Here is a 17,377-nt window from a genome sequence, read left to right as displayed (position 1 = left end):
CTCTGTCAAAACACCTGTGCAAATCAGTGATTCGGTGTAGCGACCCCTGACAGGACCTGCTAAAAGGTGAACAACCACATCATCATATGGTTGGTTATTTTAAAATGAAGCTCTCACAGCCAACTAACCAAGATTTGTCTAAAGTTTGTTCATACTAAACTATAGTCAACTAGTTGGTTCTGAAATGTCTCAGCAAGAGTCTTCAAACTCTGAATGTTTCTTCTTTACGAGGTGAGGTTGAGGTGGACTCGTGAAGGGATTGGAGTTTGAGAGGAGAGTAAAAAGGCACAAAGGAACTAAGACAAACAGAGAGATAAGGAAAATGAAAGACAAATGTTCCCTACAACAGAGTGAAAAGGGGCACAGCATCCCAAAGAGCTTTCGGTCGATTGCTGTACGATTGAAGATGGAGTCAAGCTTGACCTAAACTTCATCAGAAAGGATGGTCCCATAGTGTCATGTTGGGGAAAAAAATAATGATAAAAACAAGCACGATTTTTGAATCAATTAGGCTTGCCTATCCAAAACTGTGACAAAACTGATGATTATGCTCTTCAGAGCCAAAAATCAGAAACAATTCCTGAAATCAAAGTAATTCTGGATGTCCAGTGCTACGCCACCTTCCGAGTCTAGGGGCACCGAGGCGGCATAACATAAAAAAGTAAAGGTTTGGCTACCAAAGTTGACTGTAACAAAAAAAACACCAAACGAATGTCTCCATAAAATATAGCCAAATTTATTTACAAATAAATAAACAACCACCAACCAACAAGAACTAAAAGTGAAGCTAAAAGACTTTAGGGTGAACCCAGGCCAAAACAACAAACAAAACCCCAACTAACTGCAACATGTAATCTTAACTGTAAATGAAAGGAAAGGGAAATAAATGACAAAACTCTAACCTCCCTAACCTAACAAAAACAGGAGAAAACATGTACTAAACAAAATGGCGGTTCACCCCTATAGCTTCACTTAAACAAAATTATCAACCAAAGGACTAAACAGAGTGGGCACAAAAATACAAACTACGAAGAACTATGAATACAAAATACTAAAGTGCAACACAAAACTAAACAAGAGGTGAAATCAAAAACAAAATGGAGAAGAGGGTTACGCTGCAATGGAGACTGGTTGCAGCCAAACTCCCTTCTCATGGTGTGGAGGTCCAAATGGTGGCTTTAAAGGCTGCCTCCACCAGCTGGTCCAATGGGAGGCCACACCCTTTCCACCACACCTGAAAATAATCACAAACAAAGACATACAAACCCAAAGATCCACAAAACACAGAACAAACAGAATCTAACAAAACCAAATACGGCCACAGCCGTAACATCCAGGATGTTTTAAAGCACAATCATGGAATTGGGCTCCAGACATTCAATTACCTAACAGGAAACTCCAAGAACACCTGATGTATGTCAAAAAAAATCTCCAAAGATGTCATTTGGGAGAAAACATTTTTTGATTTGCATACTGTGAAGTGTCACTAAATTTGAGATAAATATCTTTAAAACTGTTTGTAGATTATAAATTATGTTCTGCGATCATCTAAATATACAAAGCTTTATAGTTTGTTTATTAATGCCAGCTGGATTCCATTCATTCTAATTTGAATTCTTCCACTCACTTAGTTACATTTAGTTGGCATCAAAAGTGTAAATCAGCACCAATCAATGGCGTGAATGAAAGCCAGTGGGGCTCTGAGGCATGCCAAGTTCTGTTGTGGTGCTTTTTTTTTTGTGCGATCACCTCTGCCATTCTGCCTCCTCTGCACTTCCATGAGACATCCTAAGGTCTGGTCAATTTCCAGTTCTCTTGGCAAAAGCAACATGTCACCTCCAAAAGTGAGACCATTTGATCTCGTACAGAAGGCGGTCATTTGAGTCGTGGTGACCATTTGAAGCAGAAATTGCATTGCTCTCTGCTCTCACTTTCCTCCCATTTTCTGTGCTCATCTTGTCAGACACTGCGCTGACAAAGTTCCTCATTAGTTGCCTGTTATGGCCTCTCAGTGAGGGAGCAACCGTTTCTTCTCATGTTCTACATCGAGTTTTAATTTTAGCCTGTTAGGCTTACTGATGGAACAGAGTGAATTTTATTAGAAGTCAATCTAATAATGTTATATCATATTGTAAAAATGCATAATTCCTCAAGTTATCCTACAATAAGAGGAGATCAATCAGAATCCAGGAGAACATTTTTCTTCGGAGAGTTTTAGAAGTCTGCTCCATCAGTCTAGCCCTCAGCCATCAACATGCTCTGCCTCAGAGGTCTGTTCACATGAGAGCAGAGCAGTTTGTCGACAAAGAAATCACAGAGCTGGTCAATGAACCTGAAGGGGGGGCATCAATCACCTGCTTATTAAACTGTGTGGTGGGAGAGACGCTGGTCAAAAGAGTATTGGCACTCCACAGAATTAATGTCAGGTATAAATATCAGAGTTTAAAGCCATAACACTGCATGGGGGGGGGGGTTGTCTTCTTCTTCTTCTTCTATCATTGTCTTTTGGTTGCTTCCTTTAGTAAATCATCTTTGTTTCGGATTCACTTGATTGGTTTGGATGCCCTTGCAGGTACAGAGCTCTGCATTTACCCAGACTTGGGGCAGTTACACAAAAGCACTGGGTTATGCCTAAATTGTCCCTCCCAGCAGGTGAACCATGATGAAGATGGTAAGTACACTATTCATAAAAAGTTTAAGATACTGTGTATACTGTTTCACAGATTTTTGGATAGGGAAGCTGTTGTGTTGTGGTGATAAACCTCATTTAGTGTTTTCCACACTAAATGAGGTGTTCTTAGTTATCGGGGCCAAGAAATTCTAGAACAATATTTTTTTCAATGTTTCATCAGTGTCAGCATTCTGTGGGTCTAAACTAGAGGGCTGCATTGGGATTGGGTCCCGCCGGGTCCCGCGGGACCCAACCCAAATCTCGCGGGATTGGGTGGTTTGAATTGTGCTGCGGGCGGGAGCGGGCGGCAAAAAAAAAACCTGCGGGATCAGTGTTGCCATGAATATCTCATGAATATATAATAGCGGACTACGTTAGGCTGTGCGGCTGTTGGATTCTTATGTACTGAAGCTCCGTGAAGGCACCAGGTAGAGACGCCCAATGGCCACTGTCATCTAAACTATTGTTACAAAGAGCGCGCTTCAGGCCGTCTGTCTGCGCACGCACACACGCACACTTTTAACCGAACAGGATTTGTGAAAATATATTTAATAATTAAGTTGCACATTACACAAAAGAGGAATGCATGAAAAGATGAGGCTGGAGGAGGGACATGAATCTCTGTAATAATATCAATAACAATACGTGTTTTTTTCCTGCGGGACGGGAGACGATACAAAATCAATGCATCTCTAGTACTGTGCGGGACTAAATTCTATGAGTTTTGCGGCAGAAATTCGGCGGGCACGGACGGGATGAAAAAAATAGTCCCGCGCAGGGCTCTAGTCTAAACAGCTGATTTAAACAGTAAGTCGTTCCAAGTTCCTCGTTCTAAAAGCCATGAAGACGACGCAGCTGAACGGACGAGCAGCTCCACCCGACCACAGCGCCTTCAGATTGGTAGCAGACAGTAAGGTGTTGCAGGTGAACTTGGTGAGTCTTAAAGTGTCATCAGCTGACTTGCATCAAGCCTCTAAACGACTGTGTGACGAAGTAGCGTCACAGGTTGCAGGACAGCGCCTGAACATGAGCCTTGATTGTTTTTCTTTTCTCTTTTCTCCCAGCCCAGTAACAGTTTATAGTTTTGTGGGACAAATCATTCACATTTCATGTTTTGTTTAATTCTAAGAATCTCACTCACCATCAAAGTTTTCCTCCACCAACAGCCAAACAAGAGCCATGGACACATCAGCATTTATATCCACAGGAAACAGGAAGTGACTTCACATGTCAGAATTGTTGTTTTTTTTGCTTTGTTCCCCTTCTTGTCGAATTGATTTTGTTTCAAACCTATTTCTGTATTTCAACTGTTGTTGTTTTTTCTGTTAAATATATGTAAGTTTGGAATTATGTTGATGAATCTTCTAGTTGTTTTCAGGAATTGTTTGGATAATTGGCCTGTGGGAGGGGCTAAGCCTTTATAAGGGGTGAACTATTCTCAGTTGAGAGAGAGAGAGAGCAGTCTTGGTTGCAGTGGTGGCAACAAGCTCTCCCAGAATCAGCTGAATACTTTGTCTGATTATTTTTTTTTTGGGGATCAATAAAATCCCATTTTTGAAATTTTGAGTCTGCTGGTTTGGCCATCTTATTTCTGAGTTATTTATTTTTTCGCTGCTGAGAAGAACCCCGTCACATATGGTGTCAGAAGTGGGATAAGATGGCCAGCCGTGGAGGTAAACGCTGTGCAAAGCAGAGGAGTGGACTTCGTTCTCAGGAGAAACTGGAGGAAGGAGATACTCAAGCCACTTCAGACCAGGGTGAGACCTCTGAATCAGTGCCGCCTAATTCATCTTCTTCATTGTCGGAGGGAGGGAGGCGCCCAAAGCCCAGATCTGTCTCATCAGGCGCTGCAGATGGGGAGCTGATGAACCTGCTTAGAGACATTCTGAAAGCGCACCAGCAAAGAGAGGAGGGGGTTCTGGAGGAACTGCAACACCTGAGGATGTCCCTTCAGCCTCAACCAGTTGCTCCATCAACATCACAACAAGCGGGGGGTGTCACTCTAAGTCCAGTGAGTACCAGCAGTGTAAGAAGTTTGCTACCTACCCCAGCCACACAGCTATCCCGGAGGTCAGTTCAGGACTCACCTCAGTCTTCAGACAATGAAAATAGGGGATCAGACAGACGATTTCACACTGATCCCAAAATACTACCTTTTCAAGCAGGTGAAGAAATTGAGAACTATTTACTGCGCTTTGAGCGCATTGCAAAAACCTGGAGGTGGCCAGAGGTTGAGTGGGCCTGCAGACTCATCCCACTGCTGTCAGGAAAGGCATTGGAGGCCTACACAGCCATGGATGAGGAAAAAGCAGACTCATATACTGACCTCAAAGCTGCTTTGTTGGAAAAATTTGACATTTCACCTGAAACCCACAGGCAACAGTTCCGAGCGGTTTCCCTGCCAGCAGGTCAAACGCCTACAGAGACATACCACCGTCTCAAAGGACTTTATCGTTGATGGATACGACCGGAGCAGCATTTAAAGGAGGAGATTGGTGAGAAAATCATCCTGGAACAGCTTCTGCGAGTGTTCCCTCCTGATGTCTGGACCTGGGTGAAGGAGCATGAGCCAACTGATGAGCTGACAGCTGCGAAGCTTGCTCTTCAGTACCTGCACCTCGTTCAGGACAACCAGCATCACTTGTTCGTTTGACAAGGGGAGGAAGCCAGCCGGAACGTCCAGTTATCACAGCCAGTAGCCGAGACCAGCAGGACTCTGGTAAGACTTTTACTTGCCATTACTGTCAGCAGCCGGGCCACAAGGCTTCAGTGTGTCCCCTACACAAGACTAAGGTAACTGGTTCCTGCTACGCTCCACGTGATGAAGATTAACATGTGAAAAAAGAACTGCAACAGAAAACTCACAAAACTGTGACTGTGAATGGACAGAAAGTGACTGCTTTATTAGACACTGGTAGTTTCACATCTCTAGTAAAGAAAAGTGTTGTTCCTATCAGTAGTGTGGACTTTAATAACAAAACAGACATTCTGTGTGTTCATGGTGACAAACATACATATCCAAATGCAGAGTTAACAGTTGTTATTGATGATCAACCCTATTTAATAACTGTTGGAGTAGTTAATCATTTACCAGTTGACATTCTTTTGGGTAGAGATTTTCCTATGTTAATGGGTTTGCTACAAAGTGAAGAGTATATTCATGAAACTGATGTTTCAGCTCCAGTAATTACACGATCTAAAGCAAAAATGGGGTTTCTACCACTGCCAGACTTGGACAGCAATCTGTGTCAGAATGCCACCCAGAAGGTCAAAAAACAAAAAGTCAACGTCGTTTTGAGAAGCATTCAAATATCACAGGTTCGGATACTGATGACTTGTTGATTAACAAAATGTGGGAAGTGCCAGCTAACATTGGTGAGTTGCAAAAAAATGATGAGACACTGAAAAATCTGTTTTTGAAGGTTACAGATGAGACAAATGTAGTTCAAATGGGAAAAGAGTACTTTATTGTTGACAGGAATATATTTTATGTTCTCTGTGATGGAAAAAGACGGATTGTAATCCCTAGAAACTGCAGACCACTGATAATGCACTTGGCACACACCATTCCTTGGGCTGGACACCTTGGTCGACACAAAACCTACATGCTTGTTAGTTCTTGATTCTATTGGCCTAGTATGTACTCTGATGTACAACAGTTCTGTGCTACCTGTCCCATCTGTCAAAAAACTGCTATCTCTCCTAAGTCTGACAGGGCTAGTCTGCAACCACTCCCCATTATATCAACTCCATTCCAAAGGTTGGCGATGGACATCGTTGGACCACTGGTGAAGAGCAGCCAAGGGCACCAATTCATCTTGGTCGTCTGCGATTATGCAACACGCTTCCCTGAGGCTTTCCCCCTACACAATATCACCACATCATCTGTAATGCAATGTTTGCTCAGAAAATGCAAAACCTGGTATGACCAACATGCACGCCATCGTGAGTACCAACCAGGTCAGAAAGTTCTTCTTCTGCTACCGTCCTCTACCAGTAAAATACTAACCAAATGGCAAGGACCATACACGGTGACCAGAAAAATAAGTCCAGTCACATATGAAATAGAACATCCTGAAAGGAAGAAGAAAAGGCAAATTTATCATGTGAACCTTCTTAAATAATGGAAAGAGCAAGTGACTCAGCCAGTGAAAGCTACACTTGTAGTAGGACAACCAGAGAAGGAGGCTGTAAATGACGAAGTGCTGAAAGAAACTTTGACACTGGGATTAGAACATCTTACTCGTGAGCAAATCACACAACTCTCCCAGGTTTTCAAGGAGGTGCCTTCCCTGTTCAGCAACAACCCAGGAAGAACAACGCTCGCAGAGCACACAATCAGGCTGAAGGAGACAAAACCTGTTCGCCAGCAGCCTTACAGAGTTCCTCAGCAGCTGATTGGGAAACTTCATGAAGAGGTGGACGCCATGTTATCTTCAGGGGTGATTGAACCATCTAACTCAGAGTGGTGCAGCCCAGTGGTAATCGTTACGAAGAAAGATGGTTCATTGAGGATCTGCATTGACTTCCGCAAACTTAATTCTGTTTCAGAGTTTGACGCTTACCCTATGCCAAGGATTGATTAATTGTTGGAGAAGATCGGGTCTGCTGCATTCATTACGACACTGGACATGTGCAAGGGATACTGGCAGGTACCATTAGCAGCATCCAGTAGACCTTACACTGCTTTCCAAACACCCTCAGGTCTCTTTCAGGTCACTGTGATGCCTTTTGGATTGCATGGACCACCTGCAACATTCCAAAGACTGATGAATGAGGTACTCCAGGGGTGTAAGGAGTTCAGTGCAGCATACCTGGATGATGTTGTGATCTTCAGTAGTACCTGGGAGGAACATCTCCAACACCTGAAGAGGGTCCTGGTGAAACTCAAAGACTCGGGGCTGACCCTCAACATCTCTAAATGTGAGTGGGCAAAGCAAGAAACCCAGTACCTGGGATACCAGCTTGGAAAAGGTGAGGTGCGACCAAAGTTGGACAAGGTGGAAGCTGTCCGAAATTGCTCTCGGCCTAAAACCAAGAAGGAGATCCGGTCTTTTCTTGGGCTAGCTGGTTGGTACCGTCGGTTTGTGCCAGACTTTGCTACAATTGCAGCACCACTCACTGCAATAACAGCTAAAGGCCAGAAAATTCCACTTAGTTGGACTGAGGAATGTGAGAGAGCCTTCAATGAATTAAAATCCTGTTTATGCTCTACTCCAGTCCTCAGAAGCCCAAACTTCAACAAGCGATTCCTGGTTCAGGTGGATGCCTCTGCAGTGGGTCTTGGAGCTGTCTTGGTACAAGGGGATCCAGGTCAAGAACATCCTGTCCTGTACCTAAGTCGGAAACTGCTTCCAAGGGAAACAAGGTATTCCGTAGTGGAGAAAGAAGCCCTTGCCATCAAGTGGGCATTGGAATGTCTGCGGTGTTACCTTTTAAGAAGAGAGTTTGACCTAGATCACAGAGCCCTGACATGGATCAACTCTATGAAGGACCGCAACAGTCGAATCACCTGATGGTACCTGTCCCTGCAACCATTTAGGTTCAATGTTCGTCATCGATCCGGCAGGATGAACCTGGTGGCTGATTATCTTTCCAGGTTGCCATACAGCACCAACCTTGGAGAGGAGGGGGATGATGTGACGAAGTAGCGTCACAGGTTGCAGGACAGCGCCTGAACATGAGCCTAAATTGTTTTTTTTTTCTCTTTTCTCCCAGCCCAGTAACAGTTTATAGTTTTGTGGGACAAATCATTCACATTTCATGTTTTGTTTAATTCTAAGGGTGCACACTTGGTTTTAAACAGAATCTCACTCACCATCAAAGTTTTCCTCCACCAACAGCCAAACAAGAGCCATGGACACATCAGCATTTATATCCACAGGAAACAGGAAGTGACTTCACATGTCAGAATTGTTGTTTTTTTTGCTTTGTTCCCCTTCTTGTCGAATTGATTTTGTTTCAAACCTATTTCTGTATTTCAACTGTTGTTGTTTTTTCTGTTAAATATATGTAATTTTGGAATTATGTTGATGAATCTTCTAGTAAGTTGTTTTCAGGAATTGTTTGGATAATTGGCCTGGGGGAGGGGCTAAGCCTTTATAAGGGGTGAACTATTCTCAGTTGAGAGAAAGAGAGCAGTCTTTGTTGCAGTGGTGGCAACAAGCTCTCCCTGAATCAGCTGAATACTTTGTCTGATTATTTTTTTTTTGGGGATCAATAAAATCCCATTTTTGAAATTTTGAGTCTGCTGGCTTGGCCATCTTATTTCTGAGTTATTTATTTTTTCGCTGCTGAGAAGAACCCCGTCACATACTGTCAGAGTTTGCTATTCAATTCAGTCCAATTAAATTTATTTGTATAGCCCAAATTCACAACAACAGTTGCCTTGATGGGCCCAAGAGTGGAGCTCTGCCATTGACAGACCAGAAAAAAGACCAGAACCTCTGGACTGGAATGACAGATGGCCGCTGCAGGTGACTCCATTGACACCAAGACACTGCCGTGAGCATTTGCAGTACAGACCATGTGATCTGTATGATGCAGCAAGGGTCTACCGTCCTGTTCACGGATGAGGGTCGGGTCACCGTCCACAGAAGTGATGGTCATCAGCATTGATGGAAAAGGCGAGGTGAGGGATACGCCAAGGTCAACATAGTGTCCAGGGTTCTCTTTGGTAGAGCAGGAGCAACAGTCTAGACAGGCATCCCCAGTCAGAACAAAATGTCACCCAATTCCACCAGAACACCCCCAACTTCCTCTACATGGTTGATGATGCTCCACCACATGACCCCAGAATTGTCGCAGGTGGACTTCAGGAAGTGGACGTATCTCATATTGTATGACCCCTGACCTGAACCTCAAAGAAAATCTGGGACACTGGATGATGGCACCCCGCCCCCAAGTGACCTGGCAGAACCGCATGTAGCAATTCTGGAACACCTCAGAACAACATCATGAGGTTAGTGAGAAGCAGGAGACGCCTCTGTAAAGCTGTCATTACAGCGAATGGTGTCAATACCTGTTATTGACACGGCCCATGTTTGTTATTTGGGTAATAAACATCAAACTAATGAAAATGGTGTTTCTTCTTGTTGAGTATTAGTTATATGAACAGGTACTTTTATGCATTTCATTAAAATTCTGACCGAATAGGAAAAGCTCTCATGTAAATACCAATAACCCTAATTTTTGGTGAGTATTGTATATAAATAAACTTCAATTAAAGTGATATGCATTTGCATTTCATGAAAGCAAATTGTCATTTTTAAGAAACGTAAGAAAAAAAAAGAAATTGTTAAAGGAAAAATACAAAAATAAAAAACACTTTAAAAGCACATTTTGTTGGCAAAAGGCCATTCCTGCAACCTGTTCTTCCTTTAGAGTTTTTTTTTTTTTTTTTTACAATCTTACAGTTCTGTCATCAGGAAAAATCTATGTACAACACAGCTGAGAACAGAATGTCAAACACCACCAGTCTGTTATCCTGATCTGCTTTAAATCCAATTCAACTTTCATGCTTTTTAAATATCAGTTGGAGACATTCCAGTCATAAGTCTTGCAGCCCACTGATTTAATATTCCCCACATACAAAGCAAGCCTATTTGATAAGTTTTCACTCATGAGTAATTCATTTCATTGTTGGACAAACCCTGTGAGCTTGTTGTTTTTCCACTTTCTCTCCAATTAAAACTAATTGAATTGAAATGATTGTACTGAACCCCTAAATGACTGTGCCACCATCTCAGTCCTGCTCATCCCTGAAATGAGACAAATCAAGTGTGCCTTGTAATCAGACGTTAAAGAGTCAACGGGAAAAAGAAGTCATCTTCCTCGTTTGTTCTGTCACATTATCCCATTTCCAGAAAATTCCCCAGCAGTTCACATAAAATACTGACTTTAAAAGCAAATGCATCTGCTTTAACAAGGCTGAAGGATTCATTTCCTCTTAGTTTGAAAGAATCTTTGCTAGAATCCAGAAAACGTTGTCTCACATTGCTTCTGTGTAAAATAGACTTTTCAGAGAATCCCAAAAGCTCTGTGTAAACGCAGACTTTTACACAACTTTAGTCCAGCAGAAGTTTGTCTAACCCAGTGGTCCTAAAACACACACACACCGTGAAAAAACTGTGTGCACCTATGTGCAAAAAGGAAAAGTTCTTTTCAAAACGAGGTTGCAGGTTTGTTACTGCAATCCAAGTCATGCTCATTATTGAGCCTAGCTTTGTCCTTTGTTTTCAAAGTGGCAACAGCAGAAAAGCCGATCTCACAAAGATAGGGGATGCTGCCTCTCCACACCCAGCCAGAATTCAGGGAGTGTCTTTGCTGTAAACCTCATCCTCAGGGTGGAGTCTGACGTGATTTTGATGAACTGATCCTCCTCAGCAGAGCAGAGATAAGATAAAGATACATTTTTGGTCCCAACTTGGGAAATCCAGTAGTTGCAGCGACCAGTCTCAATAACAAACAAACAATGAGTTAAAGAGACTACAATATGGGTGTGTCCAAATTCGAGGCTGCATCCTTCCATGCCCGCGGTCTTCCCGGGTGACACTGCCCGGGCTCTTCGTTGAGCGGGTAGGCCGGATGTGAACGGCTGTGAATTTGGACGAGTCTAGCTTTTAGATAATTCTAGCCGTTACATCGGCCAATGTCCTGTTGCCTGGCAACCATGAGTACCAAACAGTAGTGAACCAGGTAAGGAGGTCAAAATCTTCCTGGTTTATTTGATACAACTTTTAATCTTGGGGGTGCAATTATAAAAAGGTGTAATTATCTCAAACTCCGGGTACCGCTTCACAGTCGGCCATCGTTATCAGAGAATCTCAGAGTTAGGCCGCAATGCATCTGGGGATATGGACAGCATTTGTAGGAGTCGCTGAATTTGGACAGCACTTGTTGGGACGCTATGAAGTAAGCGGCCTACAAATGCAGCCCTGGAAGAACGCAGCCCTCCAATTTGGATACACCCTATATCATACTTTTTCAAGCCTTTCAGAGTAAACTGTAGCCATATGTATGGCACACCAAAGAACAATTTTTTGTTACTTGCCCTGTCCAATACCTAAGCAAACGGATGAGAGCTGTAAGCCTATTGTGTTGGAGATGTTTTACTGTTACAACAGGGGTTATGAGTCTTCTGACATACCAGAGGTATATTTGAATAAACCCCTTTTGTAATTTATACTAAACTTTATTCATATTAATTTTATGTGTAACAGTTTTTTGTTGTACAGGTACGAAATGAAATGGGGGGAAGAAGAGAGAGGGATGTTAGGGGAGGGTGATTTTAAGGGGGGGGGGGGGGGTGAAATCATGAAGCTGTGTAAACCAACAAGTTACTGAATGTTTATAATTATTACGGTTAGGTTTACACACACACACATGTCAACATGTACACAATACAACTACTGTTCACACACACATTTCTATGCATTCAGACCAACATGTGAAACATTTCACTCAGTCACATGTATGTGTGTGTGTGTGTGTGTGTGTGTGTGTGTTGGAGTTATTTTCGCAGCTCACTTTTCTTACCTGGAAGCAAGATGACTCCATTTCTGAGGGTCCGCCTTTTGCTCTTGGGTGTTTCCCATTTCATTTATTATCAGGTTGACTATCTATTCAGTGAAGGGATAAAAATGATAAAGCTTTGTCCATTCTCTGTCTGATTTGGTTCTGCTTTGTGTTTCCTGTTGTAGCCTCAACTCCTCACAGCAGGTTTGTGTTAATCACCACAGATGCTTCCTGTTAGTTTGATTGCTCCCTCAGTCAATATTAGTCCAGGGTTTTCATTGACTTTGACTCGGATCCTTCTGTTTTCTCACTGTCTGGTCATGTTTCTCTGTTGTTTGTTTAGATATTGGTTCTTTCAATATCAGCTCTATGTTTACCTCATCCTGTCTGCATTTTTTTTCTTTTCTTTTCTTTTTTTTACCAAAAACATTTGAAATTGTGTGTACACCTAGATAAAGTGATAAAAGCCACAATTCCTTATGTCAGGGTTGGTGTCAAAATGACACAAATCAGATCAACAAAGTAAAGCAGGTCAGAGAACGTTATTTCAGAAGGCAGAAACAGACCAACAGAGCGAAAATCACCACATGGGAGCAGACTGCACACAGAGCTGCCTGTTATTTGCCAATGGAAGATGGGAGAGCCTAAATCATATGCTGAGCGGCAGCAATCACTCTCAGGTGTGAGCACCGTGGAACCCGGTCAGGCAATCAAGACAGGGTGCAGCAGGAACAGGGAGAGCCCAAAATAACTGGGAAATGGAAAAGGGGAATTTGAGTGCCAAAAAATAAACCGAAGGTGGGCCAAGTTCAACAAACATGCTAAGAAGAAATCTTGACTTTAGTTTTGGTTTAATTTAAGCCAAAGTGGCTTCACAAAGCTGGAAAGCTACCTGTCTGAATTTGTCGTCGCGGTAACATAACCTGTATGGGGCAGGCTGGCCTGATACAAGTTCAGTTCCGGGTCCTCCCCCCTGAAATCTGTCGATTTTATTTCTGCATTCATAATCGATCTCACAGCCAATTCCAAATAGTTTAAACAAGATACTACTAAGACGTATGACATAAACTGCGTGCACATGTGCAAAATATATTTAATCTGCTCAAAGATCGGATTTGAATTGAAGTGTACACATGGGCCCCGAAAAAATGTACCCAATAATCACAAACGTTAACATCTGTCACACTTTCGATTGGAATGAATCATTTTGACACGCACAGAACTACTAGCGACAATTTGAATGTCATTTTTTAAATATGTGCAGCCAGCGCTGAATATATTTATTGGCTCCACAAGCCCAGGAAGGGTTGATTAGGTTCACAGTTGGATTAATACGTGCGACCACCAACAACAACATTTAGCCATAGACACACCCTCCCCTTCTCGCAGACACGGAGCTCCGACATCCGGCTGCTCTTCTGGGAAACAAGGTTCACCGGAGTCCTTGGAAGCCTCCTCCAGGGCGCACGCCGTCTACACACAATGTAACAGCCAGCACAGTAATGACACACATTCAGAAGAAACGTTTAACATGCACCGCAACCAGATCCACAATCGGCATAACCCGCCCAATTCAATCGGCGGGAAATCTTTATCTGAATGAGTCTGATCGAGTCAGAGTATTCTGAATGGCGTGTTTACATGAAGCATTTTTATTCGGATCAGGCTTTTAATCCGATTACTTGTGTCCATGTAAATGCGACAAGATTTCGTTCTATAAGATATGATGATGCAGAACTTAATATTTATGTGGATTTGTCAGAGAAAAATCATCTGAAATCACTCTCTTTCGCCCTTGATCGTCCTTTTTTATGTTTCCATAATGACTAAGCACATAAAGGATATTTAAACTTCTACAGCAGCTCTTACAGATTGTATCTCATCTACCTCTCTTTTAGGAACTCTGGGTTGCTTCCAGACCCTCATTCTGAGCCAATAGCTAAGATGTCCGCCTTATTTTCCCATCCATTAACAGTCCTATTTTTGCCTTTACATCCATGAATGTCTATTTCTCTGCATCTCAGACAGTTTTGGTGGCCCCCTCCATCCCATCCTCCATCAGGAGTTATCTTTGGTTTTATCTGGCCCTCAACCACTGTCAGTGTTTACACTCGGGGGGCTTATTTTACTGAGCTTATCCGACTTTCATAAGATGTCTCTTGCCCAAAGCCCAAGCGCCAAAAGTTTATGGACTTATTTTTTTCTGCACATCTTTATGTATCACTAATCATTATGGGTGTAGGGAATAAAATCAATTCTGTGAAGTATCGCGATACTTCATTTGGCAATTGAACGTCATACGCTGCCAAAATGAAATGTCTTTAATTATAAATAAGCCAACAAATTATTTAGCGTCTTACGTTCGTGTTTCACTTAAACCTCCGACCACACTAAGCCTTTTTTAGCAGCTCTGCCCCAAAAAAACAAGATCTTGCTAAAATCATCTTTTAGTCGATGTTCACTCATTATTTCCCCGGCTGTCGTTGTTGTTGTTGTCATAAAGCTGAATGAGACACACACAACTCAGTTTTAACTAGGGATGGGTACAGAGGCTCAGTCCCAAGTTGGTGTTGGTACCAAACCACCAGGACCATATAAGAACAAGAATGTCGGTGCTTCATATCTGTGCTGTTTCAGACATGTCAATCACTTGTATTCTATTCAGTTTTGCTGTACAATTCTAGCCAATCATTTTACCTTTTATAGTGATTGTGGGCGGGCTCACATAACAATGGGTGTGGTGGTGAGGGTGGGCGGCAGTCCAAATGCCAAAGTCAAAGGGAGCTGAAGTTTGGCTATACCTCACAGCAAAAGATTCTAATTCAGCAACCTGATGTGTAATAGGGAAGTTTTAAAATACTCCAAAAAAGACCATCGTCATGGTGACGAGAAGTGAAACTGTGAAAAGCGCTGCTTTTTAAAAAAAAAAAAATTATTTTACAGTACCTGTTCCAGCACTGTCAAGGCTCCTAAACATTTTTAAATATACCAGGGACCTGGTAAAAAAATCTAAATGCTATCAATCCCTAAGTTAATATGAAAAAGTTAGATTGCTGAAGATCGTCAATTAATTCAGCAGATATTTACTAAATATGTAAAGTACATTTAAGCGGTAATGGAAATAAAAAGGACTGAATTTTCTTAACCATCCTTAAAGAACCTTATTGGTAAAAGCACATTAAATATAAAATTTTTTTTTTATTATAAATGATATTTTGTTGTCACATCTACATAACCTTGAGTGTAAAAAAAAAAGAAAAGATTATTTACCAAAATAAAAGTACTTGTGATTTTTGAATAAACCCCTTTTGTAATTTAGGCTAAGCTTTATTCATCTTACCTATACTTGAAATATTTTTTGTTGGACCGGACGGAAAAGATAAAGGGGGAGAACAGAGAGGGTTGTTAGAGAGGGGGAAGGGGGGGGGGGTAGGAGGGTGATTCTTGGGGGTGGGGTTAAAACCATGTATTTAAGTGAGAGGAGGCCACAACCAAAGGAGAGGCATGCATAGCAGAGCAGAGCAGAGCAGAGCAGAGCAGAGCAGAGCAGAGCAGAGCAGAGCAGAGCAGAGCAGGAGGCTGAGGAGCAGTTGTGTTGAGTTGGAGCTGTGCTGGTTGGTTTGATTCCCTCTTGGACCTCAGCAGTCTTATACTGCTGGGTTTTGTTATTTTAGTTTGGGGTTGGACCTTGGTAGTCCTTATTTGTGGGCTTTGTTTATTTACTTTCAATAGTTAGATTTTGTTAGGCAGCCTTAGCAGGGAGCTGCTGATTCCGATGGTCAACGTGGCTGGGTCAGTTGTCTCCCTGAATTATTTTATGTTTGGCCAAGGCTCCAATCCCTCTGGTTTGTCTTTTGTTGGGACCAGCACAGGTGATTTGTTTATTTTTGTTTTACAGGACACAGGTTATTTTTCCCACTTAACAAACTGTGTTCCTAAACTTATTTGGTGTCCATCTTTCATATGTTTTGGCCCTTTTGTGATTTTTTTCCCCTAGACTGGGACAGGTTTTCCTGTCGGGGCCGGAACAAGCATAAAGACAACAAGTTGCTCAATATTCATAATCGTTTATTTAATATGATTAAATAAAATGTATTTATAAAATGTTATTTATGTGGAAGCTATATAAGTGTTCAGACAAAGATTTAGCTCTTCAGGGTGAAGTTCTGGTTGTTAAAATCTGTTTTATTTATTCTATTTCAAATTAAATTCTTTCACGTGTCTTTTGCATTTCCAACCCCTCTCTCTCTTCGCTTAAAGCATGTGAAAAAATATTTCGTGGTTATAAAATGCTGTCATCATTGAAGATCTGTCAGGTCTTCCACAACTTTTCAGCTTTTTTCAACTTTCACACCTTTCATCCTTAAGCCTGATCTGAAAATCAGATTCAGAAATGCATTCAAGGCGTGCACACCTTTGGATGAAACCCACATTTTTAAACATATTCAAAGACTACAATGAACCAACGAGACAAATATTTCTTTGTGCTCCGTTTCATTTAGTTGTGGTTAGAAAACACACATATCTTTTAACACAAGTCTCAATGATCCTGTGAGGTCAAAGCAACTGTTTCTAGATCTGTGAGGAATCAAGCACAGATGTGGAGAACAAAACAAAAGCCTTAATAACGCTCTTAATGTGGTTTCAAAAATGAAGTTACTGCATAACACGATGTTAACTGATTAAATGTGTCCACTTTTACCTAGAATAAATTCACAATAAAATGTTTATGAGTGTAAACAAAATTTTATTTATTTGAATGGGACAAAACACAATAATGAAAATTTCTGTAAATATGCCAGTTTTGGATGATTTTTAGCTGTAGTCCTTGGGCAAGGTGTAGGTTTACCAACAACACGTAAAATGTAGAGTAAAAATGATAAATAAAAAGAAGTCTCCACACAGTTTAAACAAAAACGTACATATACATTGATCAATTATCTGTAATAATATTTAAACAGTCAAAATGTGATATGCATCTAAAACTGACATACAATATTTACATGTTAGGGTTAAATTGAATTTAAATGAACTTTATTTTTCTCACGGGGGAAAGGTCATTTATCGTGGTAGTCCAAAGAAAGAACAAGTGATAGTACAATTACAGCTGACCTGATGTTGGATCAAACAGACAAATAAGCAAATAGAAACATAAATAATTGTGCAAATTTAGGAAGCAGATAAAGCACT

The sequence above is a fragment of the Oryzias latipes genome, chromosome 18 (assembly GCF_053564925.1).
Source record: "Oryzias latipes strain Hd-rR chromosome 18, Olatipes_Hd-rR_3.1".
NCBI lineage: Eukaryota > Metazoa > Chordata > Actinopteri > Beloniformes > Adrianichthyidae > Oryzias > Oryzias latipes.
This window is presented reverse-complemented; position numbering follows the sequence as displayed.